Source organism: Giraffa tippelskirchi, chromosome 4 (assembly GCF_054371585.1).
Source record: "Giraffa tippelskirchi isolate mGirTip1 chromosome 4, T2T-mGirTip1v1.2.pri, whole genome shotgun sequence".
Taxonomy (NCBI): Eukaryota; Metazoa; Chordata; class Mammalia; order Artiodactyla; family Giraffidae; genus Giraffa; species Giraffa tippelskirchi.
Genome location: NC_137278.1, coordinates 137635149 through 137655815, shown reverse-complemented (window position 1 = coordinate 137655815; position 20667 = coordinate 137635149). Strand labels below are relative to the sequence as shown.

The 20667-nt window shown below is 38.3% G+C and overlaps 1 long non-coding RNA gene across 1 annotated transcript in view; it reads right to left on the bottom strand.

The window, feature by feature from the left end:
• LOC145546540 (uncharacterized) overlaps positions 1-19619 on the bottom strand; it is a 63598-nt gene extending 43979 nt beyond the window's left edge. The window contains exon 1 of the long non-coding RNA XR_014082995.1: positions 19443-19619. This is a non-coding gene — a long non-coding RNA (uncharacterized LOC145546540). The remainder of the gene's footprint in view (positions 1-19442) is intronic.
• Positions 19620-20667: the final 1048 nt, after the last annotated feature.

Here is a 20667-nt window from a genome sequence, read left to right as displayed (position 1 = left end):
CTATACAGAGAAAATCCTAAAGATACCACTAGAAAATTACTAGAGCTAATCAATTAATTGTTGCAGGACATAAAATTAATACACAAAAATTCATGACATACCTATATACTAACAATGAAAAATCAGAAAGAGAAATTAGGGAAACAATCCCATTCACCATTGCAACAAAAAGAATAGAATATCTAGGAATAAACCTACTTAAGGAGACAAAAGACCTGTACACAGAAAACTATAAGACACTGATGAAAGAGATTAAATGTGACACAAACAGATGGAGAGATATATCATGTTCTTGGATTGGAAGAATCAATATTGTGAAAATGACTATACTACTCAAAGAAACCTACAGATCCAATGCAATCCCTACCAAATTGCCAATGGCATTTTTTTCACAGAACTAGAACAAAAAATTTCACAATTTTTATGGAAATGCAAACGATCCCAAATAGCCAAAGCAACTTTGAGAAAAAAGAAAGGAGCTGGAGGAATCAACCTTCCTGGCTTCAGACTATACTACAAAGGTAGAGTTATCGAGACAGTATGGCACTGGTACAAAAACAGAAATAGAGATTAATGGAACAAGATAAAAATCCCAGAGATAAACCCACACATCTATGGGCACCATATCTTTGACAAAGGAGGCAAGAAGACACAATGAAGAAAAGACAGCCTCTTCAATAGGTGATGTTGGGAAAACTGGAGAGCTATGTATAAAAGAATGAAATTAGAACACTTCCTAACACCATACACAAAAATAAACTCAAAGTGGATTAGAGACCTAAATGTAAGGACAGATACTATAAAACAGAGGAAAACACAGGCAAAACACACTTTGATAAAAATCACAGCAATATCCTCTTTGACCCACCTCCTAGAGTAATGCAAATAAAAACAAAAATAAACAAGTGGGACATATTTAAACTCAAAAGCTTTTTCACAGCAAAGGAAACTATAAACAAGATGAAAAGATAACCCTCAGAATGAGAGAAAATAATTGCAGATGAAACAACTAACAAATGATTAATTTTCATAATATGCAAGCAGTTCATGCAGCTCAATACCAGGAAACAAACAACTCAATCAAAAAGTGGGCAGAAATCCAAAAGTCTACAAGCAATAAATGCTGGAGAGGGTGTGGAGAAAAGGGAACCCTCTTACACTGTTGGTGGGAATGCAAACTAGTACAGCCACTATGGAGAACAGTGTGGAGATTCCTTAAAAAACTGGGAATAGAACTGCCATATGACCCAGCAATCCCACTGCTGGGCATATACACCAAGGAAACCAGAATTGAAAGAGACGCGTGTACCCCAACGTTCATCGCAGCACTGTTTACAATAGCCAGGACATGGAAGCAACCTAGATGTCCAACAGCAGACGAATGGATAAGGAAGCTGTAGTACATATACACAATGGAATATTACTCAGCCATTAAAAAAAATACATTTGAATCGGTTCTACTGAGATGGATGAAACTGGAGCCCATTATACAGAGTGAAGTAAGCCAGAAAGAAAAACAACAATACAGTATACTAATGCATATATATGGAATTTGAAAGATGGTAACGATAACCCTATATGCGAGACAGAATAAGAGACACAGATGCATGGAACAATTTTATGGACTCTGAGGGAGAAGGTGAGGGTGGGACGTTCTGGGAGAATAGCATTGAAACATGTATATTATCATATGTGAAACAGAACACCATTCCATGTTCGATGCATGTGACAAGGGCTCAGGGCCGGGGCAATGGGATGATCCAGAAGGATGGGATGGGGAGGGAGGTGGGTGGGGGGTCCAGGAAGGGGAACACATGTAAACCCATGGCTGATTCATGTCAATGTATGGCAAAAACTATTACAATATTGTAAAGTAATTAGCCCCCAACTAAAATAAATAAATTTATTTAAAAAAAAAAATCAAAAAAAAAAAAAAAAGTGGGCAGAAGACCTAAACAGACATTTCTCCAAAGAAGACATAGAGATAGAAAACAAACCCATGAAAAAATGTTCAGCATCACTTGTTATTAGAGAAATGAAAATCAAAACTACAATGAAGTATCACCTCACACTGGTCAGAATGGCCATTATCAAAAAACTACCAATAATAAATGCTGGAGAGCATGTGGAGAAAAGGGCACTCTGTTGCACCATTGGTAGAAATGTAAACTGATATAGTCACTATGGAGAATAGTACGGAGATTCCTTAAAAAATTAGGAATAAAACTATCATATGACACAGTAATCCACTACTTGGCATATACCCTGAGAAAACCATAGTTGAAAAAAGACACATGTACCCCAATATTCATTGTAGCACTATTTACAATAGCTAGGACATGGAAGCAACCTATATGTCCATTAACAGATGAATGGATAAAGTTGTAGTACATATATACAATGCAATATTACTCAGCCATAAAAAGAAATGCCTTTGGGTAAGTTCTAGTGAGATGGATGAACCTAGAGCCTGTTATACCGTGTGAAATAAATCAGAGAGAAGAAACAAATTTCATATATTAACGTATATATATGGAATCTAGAAAAATAGTACTGATGAACCTATTTGCAGGGCAGAAATAGAAACAGACACAGAGAACAGACTTTGGACACAGAAGGCGAAGGAGAGGGTGGGACAAATTGAGAGAGTAGCACTGAAATATATACATTTAGTTCAATTTAGTCACTCAGTCGTGTCTGACTCTGCGACCCCGTGGACTGCAGCATGCCAGGCTTCCTTGTCCATCACCAACTCCCGGAGCTTGCTCAAACTCAAGTCCATCAAGTCAGTGATGCTATCCAACCACCTCATCCTCTGTCATCCCCTTCTCCTCCCACCTTCAATCCTTCCCAGCATCAGGGTCTTTTCAAACGAGTCAGTTCTTCGCATCACATGGCCCAAGTATTGGAGTTTCAGCTTCAACATCAGTCCTTCCAATGAACACCCAGGATTGATCTCATTTAGGATGGACTGGTTGGATCTCCTTGCAGTCCAAGGGACTCTCAAGAGTCTTATCCAACACCACAGTTCAAAAGCATCAATTCTTTGGTGCTCAGCTTTCTTTATAGTCCAACTCTCACAACCATACATGACTACTGGAAAAACCATAGCTTTGAGTAGACGGACCTTTGTCAGCAAAGTAATGTTGCTGCTTTTTAATATACTGTCTAGGCTTGTCATAGCTTTTCTTCCAAGGAGCAAGCATCTTTTAATTTCATGGCTGCAGTCACCATCTGCAGTGATTTTGGATCCCAAGAAAATAAAGTCTCTCACTGTTTCCATTGCTTCCCCATCTATTTGCCATGAAGTGATGGGACCGGATGCCATGATCTTAGTTTTCTGAATGTTGAGCTTTAAGCCAACTTTCTCACTCTCCTCTTTCCCTTTCATGAAAAGACTCTTTAGTTCTTCTTCACTTTCTGCCATAAGGATGGTGTCATCTGCATATCTGAGGTTATTGATATTTCTCCCAGCAATCTTGATTCCAGCTTGTGCTTCATCCAGCCTGGCATTTCACATGATGTACTCTGCATATTGGTTAAATAAGTAGGGTGACAATATACATTACCATATGTAAAATAGATAGCTAATGGGAAGTTGCTGTATAACACTGGGAGCTCAACCTGGCACTCTGTGACAACGTAGAGGGGAGGGATGAGGTGGGAGGTTGGGAGGAAGGCTCAAGAGGGAAGGGACATATAACTGATTCACGTTGATGTATGGCAGAAGCCAATACAATATTGTAAAGCAATTATCCTCCAATTAAAAACAAACATAAAAAATCCCTTTTAACAGTCATAGCAACATTTACTCATTCAGGTAAAAGCTGTCTTTTGTAAAAGTGGTCCTCTAAGGAAATACACTCATTACCGCTCTACCACTCTCGATCAATGTATTTTGGGACCATTTCTTGGAAATGTCTTTAGGACCAGTTTATAAGTTACCAGGAAAATCAACCTTACTATTGTATAAATTACACACTGTATAGCATTATCTGCCTTATCCATACTACTTACCCCTAGATAACTTTCAGCACTTTCAAAATATTAAATTTCTCTGATATTGTATAGCTCTGTTGATTTTACATATTCATAGTAGAAAAAAATTTTAAGGAAAATTATTTCTCATCCTAGTCAAAAATGAACTGCTTGGTATATTACATATCCACACATTTTTCTATGAAAGTATATATTTATAAAAATATTATCAGTCACACATAGTCTTCTGTCACAAATAGGACAAACTTTTTAAGTGTAAACTATCATTATCATTGCTAATTGAATATAACTTACTTTTTAAATATGAACATATTTCCATATTAATAAATATTAATATACTAATAGATAACAATATTAATGCAAATTAATGTTAGTGGCTGCATAATTTCCATTCTTGATTTTACCACAACTTATTTAATTGGTGCTTTGTTAGAAATTTGTGTGGTTCAGATTTTCTTCTACTATTATCACTATGAGGTAATAAGCCATGTCAATTGTAAATCTTTATAAAATTATGCAGTTATTTCTTTTAAAATACTTGTGGAATCTAAAGAACAATAATAAACTTATTTACAAAACAGAAAAAACCTCAGAGACGTAGAAAACAAATTTATGATTACAAAGGGGAAGAGGAGGAGGAATAAAGTGGGATTTGGGGATTAACAGATGCACATTACCATATAAGAAATAGATATATATATATAAACAAAGATTTATTGTATAGCACAAGGAAATATATTTAATATCTCATAATATCCTATCAGGGCTTCCCTGGTGGCTCAATTGGTAAAGAATCTGCCTGCAATGTGGGAGACCTGGGTTAGATCCCTGGGTTGGGAAGATTCCCTGGAGGAGGGCATAACAACCCACTCCAGTATTCTTGCCTGGAGAATTCCCATGAATAGAGGAGCCTGGTGGGCTATAGTCCATGGGATTGTAAAGATTCGGACACAACTGAGCAACTAAGGACAGCACAGCATTGCAATAGCCTATCAGGAAAAAGAATCAAACATATATAAAACTAAATTACTTTGTTCTTCACCTGAAAGTATACTTTGTTCTTCCCCTAACTCAATATTATAAATTAACTACAACAAAAAAAATTTTTTTTTAAGTTTGTAGAAAAGAAATTGCTGAGTCAAAGTTTAGACTTTTATACATCTTCCCAAATGGCCATCTATATTTATCCCTCAAATATTGAGTGTGACGCATGTGTCTAGCTCTAGAAATAGTGTTCTAAGGATGTATGTGTTGTATATGGTATGATAAAGTCAGTGTAGCCACAAAAAGAAACAAAATGAGGCTTGGAAGGAAGTTTATTATATTCACAGAGAGTGGGGTTACCATATGCCACTCTGAGTCATAAGAGGAAGAACCAGTGTCAGTCAGGACAGGGGTCCCCAACCCCTGAGCCATGGACTGATACCATCTGGGCCACACAGCAGGAGGTGTGTGGTGGGTGAGTGAGCAAAGCTTCATCTGTATTTACAGCTGCTCCCCATTGCTTGTATTACAGACTGAGCTCCGCCCCCTATCAGACCAGTGGCCACATTAGATTCTTATAGGGGTGCAAACTCGACAGTGAACTACACATGTGAGGAAACTAGGTTGTGAGCTCCTTAAGAGAATCTAATGCCTGATTATCTGATTCTTCATTATGTTGAATTGTATAATTATTTCATTATATATCACAATGCTATAATACTAGAAATAAAGTGCACAATAAACGTAATGCAGTTGAATCATCCCCAAACAATCCCCACCCACCAGTCTGTGGAAAAATTGTCTTTCACAAAACTTGTTCCTGGTGCCCAAAAGTTTGGGGACCACCGGGTCAGGAAACAAAAAACATAAAAGGAAGTGTTGGCCAGAGCCTTTATTGGGATTTTCTTGGGACAGGCAAGATGTGTACAAGATTGCCAAGATGACTGTACTCAGATAATTTACCCTCTATTAGAATGGATACACTCTAGACAAATAAATAAAAGTATGATTTGTGTTTAAGAGAGGAAGTACAGGGAGTTTTGGTTGCCTAGAAAAGGAGGGTCTCACCATCTATGGTTTCAGGGAATGCCCCACTGAAAGGTGTTTAAATTAAGACCTTGAATACTAAGGATTATGCAGGAAGAATGGAAATGAAACAGGGGAAAAGTAGGAAATAATTGGATTTCCATTTTGTAGGAAATAAATGGATTTGAATATGACTATTGTATATATGACAAATAAAGGTTAATATCTTTAATATGGGTAGAATTCTTACAAATAAATAAGCAAATCTGACCATATCAGGGGGATGAGACAATTTACCAAAAAAGAAACTGAAATGTGAAATATTTTAGAAGTAATCAGTAAATAAAGATTGCAATTTAAAAAGTGAAAAAAATCTTAAGAATTATTTTGCATGTTGTACTAGAAATGCTTTAAAATAACTAGCATTTATAATTGGAAAGGGGTACTGTGGGTAATTTGCACTCCAGTGTTCTTGCCTGGAGAATCTTACGGACAGAGAAACCTGGCAGGCTAGAGACCACAGGGTCACAAAGAGTCAGACATGGCTTAGTGACTAAGCACAGACACACGCACTCACTGTGGGTGATAATGCACGGTGCCTAGAAGCTTGGGTTGGGAGCCATATTGCCTGGGTTCAAAACTCACTTCTCACTTATCACCCATATGATCTTTGGCAAGTTTAATCTCTCTTAGTTTCAACATATATAAAATAGTTCCAGTACAACCTCATAAGGTTATTGTGAGGTGAGGATTAAATATTAAATAATATGTATCAAGTGATTAAAGCAGCACCCGGTGCCCAGTAAACTGCTGTTATTATTTTGTGGCCCTGCCCAGTGATTTTATGTGGTACTGAATCCAAATACTGAATCATAACAGATACCTGGGCTCATTTCCCATCGACTTGTCTAGTCTTACACCATACAATAGCACTTAATTTCATAATACATACTCATATAATACATGTTAATTGCTGAAGACTTATGTTAATATGTTAAAATATATGTTAATGATAGGATAAATTCTCTGGGTATCATTCTAATTTTGAAAACTTTCCTGGTTATTTTTGCATGATTTTTTTTTTCCTAAATGCCCTTTAAAATCTTTTTAAAATTTTCAAATTCCAAAGTAAAATGCTCCAAAAACAAGGCACGGAATGCACTTAATTATAGATGAATGTGGAGAGAGAGTCCTCCTATCTGTGTATGTGCTATTTTTCTTTATTTTTACCCTTTCATCTTCCCACATGAATACAACCACGATAGTATGATTTTGTACATTTTTTCACATAGGTCAAAGAAACAAAACTCGATGTGCATGCATGTGTGTTTGTGTATATGTATATGCATATATATATTTATACACAAACACAATGTATTTATAAAACAAATTCTATAAGAAATTCCAAAACAAGTATTTCAATAATGTAGGAATAAGCATATCACTTCCAAAAATAACTCCATTAAAGGAGAAAAGTATTGATTTTAAAGTAAGAATCTATTTATCTAAAAATTAATCCCATTTCTTTATAATTAAACTTTATTTCAATAACCTATATATATATAAAGTGCTAAGAAATTCTGTTTTTGAGTGAAAACCCTTGCCAATTAATCTGACAAAATTATCATATACATCCACACACATCAACACACCCAACCTGGTATTTCTTAATCCAGCTGTGAGTGCTAACATGTTGTACATGGTTATAGTCATTACATTTCATGGCATTTGGATTTCTATATACTTGAAATATTCTGTTTAATCAATACATACAGAATGAAGGGACACAATATATCATGGTTCTTTACAATGGGAAAATTACCCATTAATCATTCTCCTTCCAAAAAATCAAAGTCAAAAAACACCCCACAATATCTTATTATAGAGAAAAAAAGGGCAGTTTCTAGATTCCAGTACATGGACCAAAACAGGCTCTTCAGCAAGAGTCCTAAGCCTGGGCCAGACTGCCAAACTTCTATTCTGTGAAATAACAAATTCAACACTTAGCCCAAAAAGTTGATTAAGTCAAATAGAGGACCAGGTGAAGTATAACACAAACCAGTGGCAAAAATAGCACAAAGTATAATACATACTATAAACAGCCCTGTGGACAAGCAGAGGCAAACTTACCACAAAGCTAAAGACACTTCAGGGCCTTGCCCTTGCATTGGCCACCTCCAAGACCCCAGAAGCTGCCGAATCAATGTGGTCATATGTTCACTTGTTTTATTTATATTTTTTAAATTTTTTTTATTTATATTTTTTTAAACTTTTAATTATTTATTTAATTTTATTTTTGGCTGTGCTAGGTCTTTTTTGCTGCACATATGGGCTTTTCTATAGTTGTGGTGTGCAGGCTTCTCATTGCAGTGGCTTCTCTTGTTGCAGAGCATAGGCTCTAGAGTGTGTGGGTACGGTAGTTGTGGCACGTGGGCCCTAGAGCACGTGGCATGGGCTTAGTTGCCCTACAGCATTGTGGAATCTTCCCAAGGCAGAAATCAAACCCATGTCCCCTGCATTGGTAGGCAGATTCTTAACTACTGGACCATCAAGAAAATCCTATTCTCTTGTTTTAAACTTATAAAGGTATTTTGCCTTCTGATTCTTAAAGAACCCCCACCCCCTTCCCATATTGAATATCCATTTTAGGGAATTCCCTGGAGGTCCAGTGATTAAGACTGCTTGTAACAACATGAAAACTCCAGGATTCTTGCCTGGAGAATTCAATGAACAGAGGAGACTGGTGGGCTACAGTCCATGGGGTCGCAAATAGTCGGACACGACTGAGCAACTAACAGCCTTAACAGGGAATTCCCTGGCAGTCCAGTGATTAGGACTCCATACTTTTTCATTGAAGAGGGCCTGGGTTCAATTCCTGTTGGGGAACTAAGATCCCACAAGTCTATATGTATATATTCTTATATATATCCTTTTTATTTATTTATTTATTTTGGAGACTCTTCTCCCCTAAATGTAGGGGGACTGCCCTCTCTTGGCTTTGTTAGCACCTCATCACTCTTGGATACATGCATCCTGTCCCCTCCAACCCCGGTACCCAAACAAAAGGAGAAGGGTGGGATAAATTACTTTCAACTCATTTAAACTTCTGTTCAAAAAGGAATAGTTCAGAGAGAAGTGAATTTTATTACACAAAATGTTAGTGACCAACAAATAACACTTGTGTACTACAAAACACATATCGCCTTTTTAAATTCCTAGCGATGGTAGAGGAAAAGACCAAGAAAGCCCTCTTGGTATTATCGTACCCTCCTTGTTCTAAGACACGGATGCTTCCAGAGGCAAAGAAAGGAAAGGAATGCGCAGGAGATGCTTCAAACTGTCTGTAAAGTTTTACTTTGGTTACATTTTCATTGCAGGACAGATGAGAGAAATGTTAAGATTAATAAGGAAACATAACCATTTAATAAATGACATCTGTTGGAAAATAGCCTTTGAAAATTCAGTCTTTTCAAGTGAAAAAACATTAAAAATCCTCTAAGCTTCCCTCCCCAAAGTAAAATATAAATCAAGTAGAGCATTTCTGGGGGGAAAAATGTGTAGCACATTTTTCATATTTTGCAAATGGAAGTGCAAAAGAAAAAGAAGACTGCGGAAAACAGAAGATACTAATAATGAAGTAAGAAATCACCAAAGTTGAAACATTCTAGAATTAATATTCTCTTTACATGTAGAACATAAGTTACTGGACATTTCTTTCTCATTTTGTAATTTATTCATTATAATATGTAAATATCAAAGAAATGCAAAATCTAACATTGTTACAGTCAGTATTTGTTGTAAATATTTGTCTGCAACATGTTTACATCTTCCTAATTCTTTGAGTTTTTCAATTGAGGTATAGTTGATTCACAATTATTAGTTTCAGGTGTACAACACAGTGACTCAAAATTTTTATAGATTAAAGTGCATTTAAAGTTTTTATAAAGTATTGGCTATATTCCCTATGCTGTACAATATATACTTGTAGTTTATTTATTTTGTACATAGTAGTCTTCACTCTTTATCCCTTACCCTTATCTTGCCCCTCCTTGCCTTCTTCTCACCACTGATAATCATTAATTTTCTCTTTATATCTCTGAGTCAGTTTCTTTTTTGTTAGATTCACTAGATGGTTTTTTTTTTTAGATTCTACATATAAGTAATGATGTACAATAATTTTCTTTCTCTGTCTGATTTATTTCACTAAGCATAATACCCTCCAGGGTCACCTATATGGGTACAAAGGGCAAATTTTCATTTTTAATGACTGAATAAGTATTCCACTATACATATATATACCATACTTCTGATTCTCTTTGATGATAGCCCACTAGCCCCTAGCTTCTGTTAAAAGGTGTTCATCTGAATTTCCAGTTCACCTGATCTGCTTCAAGCAAGTGTTTTGTTCTCTTCATTTCCCCCCCATACTCAAAGCAATAATGTAGAAATATAAAATTACTAAAATGTTACTGTACTATGAAGTTTTATTTTAACTTCAGATAACTTTGAACAGTTCTTTATACTTGACCTAGTTTGATATACTAACAATTAGAAGTTCTGGCTAATGTTAACCTTTTCACTTATTTTTTGTATGTTTAATTCCAAGTATATTTCAATTGCAAAATTGACATAATGCATAGTAGGTTAAAATATATAGCCATCTTGTGATTTTTATATTAAAATTTTATGACTTCTTTGTAATAATCCCTAAATGACTAATCAAAGAAATTAAATATTTCAATCTTTATTGTTTCCAGAGAACTCTTAACCTAAAGTAACTCATGTATGGTTGCAGAGATTCTTCCTTGCCTATTTACTCTCCTCTCCTTGTTTTTCAGTTGATAAGTCGTGTCCGACTCTTTGCAAACCCATGGACTGCAGCATGCCAGGCTTCCCTGTCCTTCACTATCTCTCAGAGTTTGCTCAAACTCATGTACATTGAGTCGATAATGCCATACAACTATCTCATCCTCTGTTACCACCTTCTCCTGTCCTCAATCTTTCCCAGAATCAGCATCTTTTCCAATGAGTCGCCTCTCTGCCTCAGGTAGCCAAAATATTGAGGCTTCAGTTTCAGCATCAGTCCTTCCAATGAATATTCAGTGTTGATTTCCTTTATTGGCTGGTTTGATCTCCTTTCTGTGCAAGGGACTTTCTCAAAAGTCTTCTCCAGCACCACAATTCAAAAGCACAAATGCTTCCCCACTCAGCCTTCTTTACAGTCCAACTCTCACATCCGTTTATGACTATTGGAAAAACCATTGCTTTGACTATATGAACCTTTATCAGTAAAGTGATGTCTCTGCTTTTTAATACACAGTCTAGGTTTGTCATAGCTTTCCTTCCAAGGAGCAAGTGTCTTTTATTTTATTTTATTTTCAAATAAATTTATTTATTTTAGTTGGAGGCTAATCACCTTACAATATTGTAGCAGTTTTTGCCATACATTGACATGAATCAGCCATGGGTTTACATGTGTTCCCCTTCCTGGACCCCCCTCCCACATTCCTCCCCATCCCATACCTCTGGGCCATCCCATTGCCCCAGCCCTGAGCATTTGTCTCATGCATCGAACATGGAATGGTGTTCTGTTTCACATATGATACTATACATGCTTCAATGCTATTCTCCCAGAACGTCCCACCCTCACCTTCTCCCTCAGAGTCCATAAGACTGTTCTATGCATCTGTGTCTCTTATTCTGTCTCGCATATAGGGTTATCGTTATCATTTTTCAAATTCCGTATATATGCATTAGTATACTGTATTGGTGTTTTTCTTTCTGGCTTACTTCACTCTGTATAATGGGCTCCAGTTACATTCATCTCAATAGAACCGATTCAAATGTATTCTTTTTAATGGCTGAGTATCAATCCATCCTAAAAGAGATCAATCCTGGGTGTTCATTGGAAGGTCTGATGTTGAAGCTGAAACTCCAATACTTTGGCCACCTCATGCGAAGGGGTGACTCATTGGAAAAGACCCTAATGCTAGGTAGGATTGGGGGCGGGAGGAGAAGGGGACGACAGAGGATGAGATGGTTGGATGGCATCACTGACTCGATGAACATGGGTTTGGGTAGACTCTGGGAGTTGGTGATGGACAGGGAGGCCTGGTGTGCTGCAATTCATGGGGTCGCAAAGAGTCGGACACGACTGAGTGACTGAATTGAACTGAACTGAATATTCCATTGTGTATATGTACTATAGCTTCCTTATCCATTCGTCTGCTGATGGACATCTAGGTTGCTTCCATGTCCTGGCTATTGTAAACAGTGCTGCGATGAACATTGGGGTACACGCGTCTCTTTCAATTCTGGTTTCCTCGGTGTGTATGCCCAGCAGTGGGATTGCTGGGTCATATGGTAGTTCTATTCCCAGTTTTTTAAGGAATCTCCACACTGTTCTCCATAGTGGCTGTACTAGTTTGCATTCCCACCAACAGTGTAAGAGGGTTCCCTTTTCTCCACACCCTCTCCAGCATTTATTGTTTGTAGACTTTTGGATAGCAGCCATTCTGACTGGTGTGAAATGGTACCTCATTGTGGTTTCGATTTGCATTTCTCTAATAATGAGTGATGTTGAGCATCTTTTCATGTGTTTGTTAGCCATCTGTATGTCTTCTTTGGAGAAATGTCTGTTTAGTTCTTTGGCCCATTTTTTGATTGGGTCGTTTATTTTTCTGGAATTCAGCTGCAGGTGTTGCTTGTATATTTTTGAGATTAACTGTTTGTCTGTTGCTTCGTTTGCTATTATTTTCTCCCATTCTGAAGGCTGTCTTTTCACCTTGCTTATAGTTTCCTTTGTTGTGCAAAAGCTTTTAATTTTAATTAGGTCCCATTTGTTTATTTTTGCTTTTATTTCCAATATTCTAGGAGGTGGGTCATGGAGGATCCTGCTGTGATTTACGTCGGAGAGGGTTTTGCCTATGTTTTCCTCTAAGAGTTTTATAGTTTCTGGTCTTACATTTAGATTTTTAATCCATTTTGAGTTTATTTTTGTGTATGGTGTTAGAAAGTGTTCTGGTTTCATTCTTTTACAAGTGGTTGACCAGTTTTCCCAGCACCACTTGTTAAAGAGATTGTCTTTTCTCCATTGTATATTCTTGCCTCCTTTGTTGAAGATAAGGTGTCCATAGGTGCGTGGGCTTATCTCTGGGCTTTCTATTTTGTTCCATTGATCTATATTTCTGTCTTTGTGCCAGTACCATACTGTCTTGATGGCTCTGGCTTTGTAGTAGAGCCTGAAGTCAGGCAGGTTGATTCCTTCAGTTCCATTCTTCTTTCTCAAGATTGCTTTGGCTATTCGAGGTTTCTTATATTTCCATACAAATTGTGAAATGATTTGTTCTAGTTCTGTGAAAAAGAGCATTGATAGCTTGATAGGGATTGCATTGAATCTATAGATTGCTTTGGGTAGTATACTCATTTTCACTATATTAATTCTTCCAATCCATGAACACGGTGTATTTCTCCATCTGTTTGTGTCCTCTTTGATTTCTTTCATCAGTGTTTTATAGTTTTCTATATACAAGTCTTTTGTTTCTTTACGTAGATATATTCCTAAGTATTTTATTCTTTTTGTTGCAATGGTGAATGGTATTGTTTCCTTCATTTCTCTTTCTGTTTTCTCATTATTGGAGTATAGGAATGCAAGGGATTTCTGTGTGTTAATTTTATATCCTGCAACTTTACTATATTCATTGATCAGCTCTAGTAATTTTCTGGTAGAATCTTTAGGGTTTTCTATGTAGAGGATCATGTCATCTGCAAACAGTGAGAGTTTCACTTCTTTTCCTATCTGTATTCCTTTTATTTCTTTTCCCGCTCTGATTGCTGTGGCCAAAACTTCCAAAACTATGTTGAATAGTAGTGGTGAAAGTGGGCATCCTTGTCTTGTTCCTGACTTTAGGGGAAATGCTTTCAATTTTTCACCATTGAGGATAATGTTTGCTATGGGTTTGTCATATATAGCTTTTATTATGTTGATGGATGTTGAATTTTGTCAAAGGATTTCTCTGCACCTATTGAGATAATCATATGGTTTTTATCTTTCAATTTGCTAATTTGGTGTATTACATTGATTGATTTGCGGATGTTAAAGAAACCTTGCATTCCTGGGATAAAGCCCACTTGGTCATGATGTATGATCTTTTTAATATGATGTTGGATTCTGTTTGCTAGAATTTTATTAAGGATTTTTGCATCTATGTTCATCAGTGATATTGGCCTGTAGTTTTCTTTTTTTTGTGGCATCTTTGTCTGGTTTTGGAATTAGGGTGTTGGTGGCCTCATAGAATGAGTTTGGAAGTTTACCATCTTCTGCAATTTTCTGGAAGAGTTTGAGTAGGATAGGTGTTAGCTCTTCTCTAAATTTTTGGTAGAATTCCGCTGTGAAGCCGTCTGGTCCTGGGCTTTTGTTTGCTGGAAGATTTCTGATTACAGTTTCAATTTCCGTGCTTGTGATGGGTCTGTTAAGATCTTCTATTTCTTCCTGGTTCAGTTTTGGAAAGTTATACTTTTCTAAGAATTTGTCCATTTCTTCCAAGGTGTCCATTTTATTGGCATATAGCTGTTGGTAGTAGTCTCTTATGATCCTTTGTATTTCTGTGGAGTCTGTTGTGATCTCTCCATTTTCATTTCTAATTTTGTTGATCTGATTCTTCTCCCTTTGTTTCTTGATGAGTCTGGCTAATGGCTTGTCAATTTTGTTTATCTTCTCAAAAAACCAGCTTTTAGTTTTGTTGATTTTTGCTATGGTCTCTTTTGTTTCTTTTGCATTTATTTCTGCCCTAATTTTTAAGATTTCTTTCCTTCTACTGACCCTGGGGTTCTTCATTTCTTCCTTCTCTAGTTGCTTTAGGTGTAGAGTTAGTTTATTTATTTGATTTTTTTCTTGTTTCTTGAGGTACGCCTGTATTGCTATGAACCTTCCCCTTAGCATTGCCTTTACAGTGTCCCATAGGTTTTGGGTTGTTGTGTTTTCATTTTCATTTGATTCTATGCACAATTTTATTTCTTTTTTGATTTCTTCTGTGATTTGTTGGTTATTCAGAAGCGTGTTGTTTAGCCTCCATATGTTGGAATTTTTAATAGTTTTTCTCCTGTAATTGAGGTCTAATCTTACTGCATCGTGGTCAGAGAAGATGACTGGGATGATTTCAATTTTTCGAAATTTACCAAGGCTAGATTTATGGCCCAGGATGTGATCTATCCTGGAGAAAGTTCCGTGTGCACTTGAGAAAAAGGTGAAATTGGTTGTTTTGGGGTGGAAAGTCCTGTAAATATCAATTAAATCTAATTTGTCTATTGTATCATTTAAAGTTTGTGTTTCCTTGTTAATTTTCTGTTTAGTTGATCTATCCATATGTGTGAGTGGAGTATTAAAGTCTCCCACTATTACTGTGTTATTGTTAATTTCCCCTTTCATACTTGTTAGTATCTGCCTTATATATTGTGGTGCTCCTATGTTGGGTGCATATATATTTATAATTGTTACATCTTCTTCTTGGATTGACCCTTTGATCATTATGTAGTGTCCTTCTTTGTCCCTTTTCACAGCCTTTATTTTAAAGTCTATTTTATCTGAAATGAGTATTGTGACTCCTGCTTTCTTTTGGTCTCCGTTTGCATGAAATATGTTTTTCCATCCCTTCACTTTCAGTCTGTATGTGTCCCTAGTTTTGAGGTGGGTCTCTTGTAGACAGCATATATAGGGGTCTTGTTTTGATATTCATTCAGCCAGCCTTTGTCTTTTGGTTGGGGCATTCAACCCATTTACATTTAAGGTAATTATTGATAAGTATGATCCCGTTGCCATTTACTTTGTTGTTTTGAGTTCGTGTTTAAACATCCTTTCTGTGTTTCCTGTTTAGAGAAGATCCTTTAGCATTTGTTGGAGAGCTGGTTTGGTGGTGCTGAATTCCTTCAGCTCTTGCTTGTCTGCAAAGCTTTTGAATTCTCCTTCATATCTGAATGAGATCCTTGCTGGGTACAGTAATCTGGGTTGTAGATTATTCTCTTTCATTACTTTAAGTATGTCCTGCCATTCCCTTCTAGCCTGAAGAGTTTCTATTGAGAGATCAGCTGTTATCCTTATGGGAATCCCCTTGTGTGTTATTTGTTGTTTTTCCCTTGCTGCTTTTAATATTTGTTCTTTGTGTTTGATCTTTGTTAATTTGATTAATATGTGTCTTGGGGTGTTTCGCCTTGGGTTTATCCTGTTTGGGACTCTCTGGGTTTCTTGGACTTCTGTGACTATTTCTTTCCTCATTTTAGGGAAATTTTCAACTATTATCTCCTCGAGTATTTTTTCATGGCCTTTCCTTTTATCTTCTTCTTCTGGGACTCCTATGATTCGAATGTTGGGGCGTTTCATATTGTCCCAGAGGTCCCTGAGGTTTTCCTCATTTCTTTTGATTCTTTTTTCCTCTCTGCTTCATTTATTTCCATCATTCTATCTTCTACCTCACTTATCCTATCTTCTGCCTCCGTTATTCTACTGTTGGTTCCCTCCAGAGTGTCTTTTATCTCCTTTATTTCATTATTCATTCTATATTGACTCCTTTTTATTTCTTCTAGGTCCTTGGTAAACATTTCTTGCATCTTCTCAATCCTTGTCTCCAGGTTATTTATCTGTAACTCAATTTTGCTTTCAAGATTTTGGATCATTTTTATTATCATTATTCTAAATTCTTTTTCAGATAGATTCCCTATCTCCTCCTCTTTTGTTTGGTTTGGTGGGCATTTCTCATTTTGCTTTGCTTGCTGACTATTTCTCTGCCTTTTCGTCTTGTTTAGATTGCTGTGTTAGGCATGGCCTTTCTGTATTCTGGTAGTTTGAAGTTCCTCTTTATTGTGGAGGTTCCTCACTGTGGGTGGGGTTGGACAGGTGGCTTGTCAAGGCTTCCTGATTGGGGGAGCTTGTGTCGGTGTTCTGGTGGGTGGAGCTGGATTTCTTCTCTCTAGAGTGCAGTGGAGTGTCCAGTATTGAGTTTTGAGATGTCTATGGATTTGGTGTGCCTCTGGGCAGCCTGTATATTGATGCTCAGGGCTATGTTCCTGCGTTGCTGGAGAATTTGCGTGGTATGTCTTGCTCTGCAACTTATTGGCTCTTGGGTGGAGCTTGGTTTCAGTGTATATGTGGAGGCTATTGGATGATCTCTTATTAATTAATGTTTCCCCTGGCTTTCAGTCTTATTCTTGCAGTAGCCTAAAGACTTCTTCATCCATACAGCATCAATAATAAAACTTTTAGGTTAATGGTGAAAAGATTCTCCTCAGTGAGGGATACCCAGAAAGGTTCACTGAGTTACATGGAGAGGTGAAGTGGGGGGGGGGCGGAGTTTGAGGTAACCAGGAGGAGAAGAGGGGGACTCAAACGTGGAGAGAGCAGTCTAGCCAGTAAGCACTTCCTTCTGTGCTCTCCACAGTCTGGAACCCTCAGAGCGGTTCACAGAGATACAAAGAGAGGGGAGAGGAAGGTAATAGAGGTGAGCATGAGTAGAAAGGGAGGAGTCAAGAGGGGAGAGAGAGATCTGGGCAGTATTCTGTTCCCGAAGTGTTCTCTGGTGCCCAGAACACCCTCAGAGATTCACAGAATTGGGTTGAGAAGAGAAGGAGGAGGGTGGGAGATAGAGGTTCCCTGGGGGAGAAGAAAGAGCGTCAATAGGGGGAGAGAGTAATCCAGCCAGTAATCACACTCCTGAGTAAAAATGGGTACTAAAGATTGGATTCTTAAATGTACAAAATTGATATCAAATATGTAAAAGAAAGATTAAAAATCTAGAGTAGAGATTAGACTCTTATAAAACATACAATATAAAAAAAAGAAAAAAGAAAGCAGTGTAAAAAGAAAAAAAACAGTAAAACAGTAAAAAAAAGAAACAGTAAAAAAAAAAGTAAAACAGGAAAGAAACAGTAAAACAAAGAAAACATAAAAGGTATAAGATATATGTATGCAGTTTGCTTTAAAAATAGGGTTTTTTTTTTGCAAGGTAATAGTGGGTTATGAAAATGAAAATTAAAGGTGTAATAGAGGACTTAAAGAAAAAAGAAAGAAACAAAAATTTTTTTTAATTAAAAAAAATAAAAAAAATTAAAAAAAAATTATAATAGTAAAAATATATATCCCAGACTTTCTCTGGGGCTATTGTGAGCAGTGTGGGGTCTGTTCAGTTTCAGATAGATCCTTGTTCCTGCTTATACTTTTCAAGATCTATAGGCCCCTTTCAATGCAGTCGGTGTTAATTACAGGGATTTTAGTCTGTTGGCCTGTCACTTCCAACGCGCTTCCCTCTGCTTATTTAGCTTCTGTTTGGAGGTCTCTTCAGTATCTAATTTCTGCCCTGCCACAAAGGGGCGGAGGTGGTCTCTTTAGGTTCGCTTGTTCAGTCGTGCTGTGGGGAGGGAGGAACACTGCAAACCTATATCACTGGCGTGTGTGTGGAGAGCTCGCAGTATCTCGGCCGCACTGGGTTCGCCCCCGCTCACGGCGTGTGTGCTTTCCCCGTCTACCCTGCTCAGGCTTCAGGTTACTCAGCCGGGGAGTGGGCCCTGAGATGCGTGCACTTCCCAGTTCTAAGCCGCTCAGGTTCAGGTTCCCGAGTACTCCACAAAGGCGCAGACTCGGTTTCGCCCGCGGCTTGTGCCGTTCCCGGTCGGAGCTGCTTTGGCGAGCGCACTCTCCCCTCTTGGGGCGGTGCGGCTTATCACCTCCCTGGTCCCTGCCTCGGTTTACGGGCGCGCCAGGCTCCGGTGCGCTTTGTGTCGGTTCTGGGGAGCTGGTCTCTGACTGCGACCCTCCCGGCGGCTGACGACCCTCCGGGACCTCAGGCAGTCTTTGCTTAGAAACTGGGAGCCTGTTTACAGGTTGGTAGGGGGTGCCCTCTCTGGGGCCGAGTTTGCCCCTTTCCGGCTCTGGCTGGCCCCGCCTGCCCGCTGCGTCCGGCGGGGGATGGGGCGGTCCGCAGCCGGCTAGCTCTCCTCTGGTATCGCTCAGTCCTTTGTTCTGTGAGCGGGCTGGCAGTGCCTTAGATTTGGGCTTTTCGCGGGATAGTTTTCTCTCTCTGGCTGTCCCACAGTTTAGGTTACTATCTCACATTAGCTCCCTCAGATTGCCCTCAGGGAGTTCAGGCCCAGTCCTTACCCTAAGCAGTGCCACCCGCTCCTCTCCGTTCAGCCCCCACTTGCTGGTGGCGGCTGCGAGCGTCTGGGGTTCTTTGCTGGGGGTTGCCTTTAGGCACGTAATCTGTGGGTTTTATTTATTTTTTCTCCCAGTTATGTTGCCCTCCGAGATTCGAAATCTTCCCCCAAACCCGCTGGTGAGAGGGTTCCTGGTGCTTGGAAATTTCTCCTCTTTTACGACTCCCTCCCCGGGACGGGTCTCCGTCCCTAACTCTTTAGTCTCTCTTTTTATCTTTTATAATTTCTCTTACCTGCTTTCGAAGATAATGCGCTGTCTTTCTGGATGCCTGACGTCCTCTGCCAGCGTTCAGAAGTAGTTTTGTGAAGTTTGCTCAGCATTCAGATGTTCTTTCTATAAATTTGTGGAGGAGAGAGTGGTCTCCCCGTCCTATTCCTCCGCCATCTTAGCCCCCTCCCTCGCAAGTGTCTTTTAATTTCATGGCTGCAGTCTCTGTCTACAGTGATTTTGGAGCCCAAGGAAAGAAAATCTGTCACTACTTCCACTTTTCCCGCTTCTATTTGCCATGAAGTGACAGGACTAGATACCATGATCTTAGTTTTTTGAATGTTGAGTTTTATGGCAGCTTTTTCACCCTCCTCTTTCCCCTTCATCAAGAGGCTTTCTAGTTTCTCTTCGCTTTCTGCCATTAGAGTGGTATCAACTGCATATCAATCTGCATCTCTTGTTGATATGGTTCATGTACTGTTGAAGCCTAGCTTGAAGAATTTTGAGCATTACTTTGCTGCTTGTGAAATGAGAGCAATTGTGTGGTAGTTTGAACATTCTTTGGCATTGCCCTTCTTTGGGATTGGAATGAAAACTGACCTTTTCCTGTGGCCACTGCTTAGTTTTCCAAATTTGCTTGGATATTGAGTGTAGCACTTTAACAGTATCATCTTTTAGGATTTGAAATAGCTCAGCTGGAATTCCATCATCTCCACTAGCTTTGTTCATAGTAATGCTTTCTAAGGCCCACTTGACTTCACACTCCAGGATGTCTGGTTCTATGAGGGTGATCACACCATTGTGGTTATATGGGTCATTAAGGCCTTTTTTGTTATGATTCTCCTGTGTATTCTTGCCACTTCTTCTTAATCTCTTCTGCTTCTTTTAGGTTCTTGCTCTATCTGTCCTTTATAGTGCCCATCTTTGCATGAAATTTTCCCTTTGCATGAAAAATCTCCAATTTTCTTGAAGAGATCTCTAGTCTTTCCCATTCTATTGTTTTCCTCTATTTACTCACATTGCTCACTTATGAATGCTTTCCTATCTCTCCTTGCTATTGTCTGGAAATCTGCATTCAGTTAGGTATATCTTTCCCTTTCTCCCTTGTCTTTTGCTTCTCTTCTTTCCTCACCTATTTGTAAAGCCTCCTCAGACAACCACTTTGCCTTCTTGCATTTCTTTTTCTTTGGGATGGTTTTGGTCATTGCCTCCTGTTCAATGTTTTGAACCTCCACCCATAGTTCTTCAGG